This window comes from Muscardinus avellanarius (assembly GCF_963383645.1).
Source record: "Muscardinus avellanarius genome assembly, chromosome: 13".
NCBI lineage: Eukaryota > Metazoa > Chordata > Mammalia > Rodentia > Gliridae > Muscardinus > Muscardinus avellanarius.
The window spans coordinates 68090176-68092742 of NC_137799.1; positions in this window are offsets into that span (position 1 = coordinate 68090176).

Genomic DNA, 2567 nt, shown 5'->3' on the forward strand with positions numbered 1-2567 from the left:
GTAGTTAATAGCAATTTATTAACGTTACTTGCTTTCACAGATGACAAATATTGGTGAATTATAAACTGTAGAAGCTTTGAGGTAATATGTGTTCATGTTTAAATTTTTATTTTGTCCCTTAAGGAAAAAAGATAGCTGTGACCTTTGGCCGAACATGGTGCCTGAGATACAGTCAATGATTAATATTGTTTGGTAGCATAATTTGATAGTGTGAAAATTATTAAGTGTCTCTATCTGAATATAAGTTTATTTCTCCTAATTTAATTGCTCAAGTCCAAGTTCATTTAGAACTAACTGTATTTCCCAGATTGAAGTATTTCCAGATATCTTACTGAGCTATCAGAGTTTATTTTGCCCCATAATCTTAGATTCTAAATAATTTCCTCTGAGTTATCAAACTTGTACAAAAAGAATTCAGAAGTCTGGATCATACATATATATTAGAATATAATAATTTATTTGTCCAAAATTACCTTGACTATTTTTTCTAATAAAGAATCCATATGGCTGAAGAACAAATACAATCCAATTATAGTTTGGTGAAAAATTATCCAATAATATCTGTATTTTTCTCTCAATATTTTCCTTCCCTGGATTTTTGCCTTTTCACTGTTTAACATATATACAAAATTGATTGTTTGAGATGAGAGAGGTAAGAATATCTCTCTATATAAGATCTTATATTAGTTATATAGAAAGATATATATCCTTCAGATGATGAAGTGCTAATTAGATGGGGATAAACTATGGAAAGTATTCCCAAAGCCATAAATCAAAGCATACTTAAAAGATGGCAGCCTCAAAGGTATCTATTATAACTGCAGACCCACAAAAATACCTGCCCCCCTTTTTTTCATGGCACTGAAGATTGAACCCAGAGGTATTCTACCTCCGAGCTAAACTCGCCGTCCGATTTTATTTCTTGTTTGGAAACAAGGTCTCATTAAGTCACAGAGGGCCTCCCTAAGTTGTCAAGGCTGGCTTCGAAATTGCGAACCTCCTGTCTCAGCCTCCTCAGTACTGGGATTACATGTGTACCACCACACCTGGCTATAATATCTGCCCCTTTTATTCTTAAAAAAAAAATTCAGCTGAAGTTCTGCAGTCATTTACTTCTGAGGCCCAAAAGAATAATATGTATGTAGAGGGGGGCAATTATTAGATGCTTTCATAAAAGTATTTAAAATACAATGAAAAGATAACCTTTTCCTTTCACAAAAAATATGATGCATTTGCCAACACCTGAGCTAAAGTGACATCACAGCTGGACTATAAGGCTATCTGTGTTCAAATCCAGCTAGTTAGGTTTAAAATCTAATCTGCTTCTCAACAGGCCATATGGTCCTATAAAGATAAGAAGAAGCCTACCTTGAGCAAGACAGCTTGTGTCAAGTAACTAGCATAAAGCTTTGCACATAGGAAATTTGCAATAGATATTAACCAACATTATATTAGAACTGCCAAGAACTAGGTGAGAGAACTAGGAGCAATTATATTTATGGTTCGGACAAAGACAATGAAGCAATATACCCAGAGCAAAAAAACAAGTTAGTTGAAAACTCCAAGAGAAGAGACTGAAACAAATTGAAAAACCTGGGTCAGTCAGTTTCAGGTAACTTTGGAAGAGAAACAGTAAAGCAGAAGGAGAAAATGTGATTCTAGAAATGGATGAGCCAACTATCAAGCTCGAAACAGAGTAGAAACTAAGAGCAATAGTGAGATCACTGCTTAGGACTCCCAAATTAAGCAATAAGGACTCGGAAATCTAGGAGGAGATGCACTAGTTTCCCTGGAAGAAAATGATTCATCTGAGGAAACTTAACTCTCACTGGTATGGTTTGAATGTATGTCTCAAAGTGCCCACCTCAGAAAATCCCTAACACTGCAGTGTTGTAAAGAGAGACCTTAAAGAGGGATGAGATCATGAAAGTTTTGCCCTCGTGAATGGATTGATGTCCTTGTCATAAGAATAGATTTGTTACAAAAGTGTGTTTTGTCCTCTCTCCTCTTCTCTCTTTCCCTCTCTCATGCGACACCTTCTACCATGTTATGACACAGCAGAAGGCCATCACCAGATACATCCCCTTGATCTTGGACCTCTAAGCCTCCAGAGCCATGAATCAATACATTTCTGTTCATTAAAAATTACCCAGTCTGGCCGGGGGTGGTGGCGCACGCTTGTAATCCCCGCGCTTGGGAGGCAGAGACAGGAGGATCACGCAGGTTGGAAGCCAGCCTTGCTGGCTTAAGAGACCCTGTTTCCAAATAAAAATATAAAAAACATAGGTCTGGGAGTGTAGCCCGGAGGTAGAAGGGTTTCCAGGAACCCCAGTACCACCAAAAATAAAATAAAATAAAATAAATTACCCAGTCTGTGGTATTCAGTTATAGCAACACAAAATAACATGCAGTGTGGGCTGCATACTAGTCACATGCGGTAAGGCTACATCGCTGATTGGAAAAACAAAGCAACGAAGAAGTAAATTCTTGCCTTTCGTCACAGAATGTTTGAGAAGTGTGATCTACACAATGTGACTACTTTCAAGTTTGGTAAATAAAGTATGCCT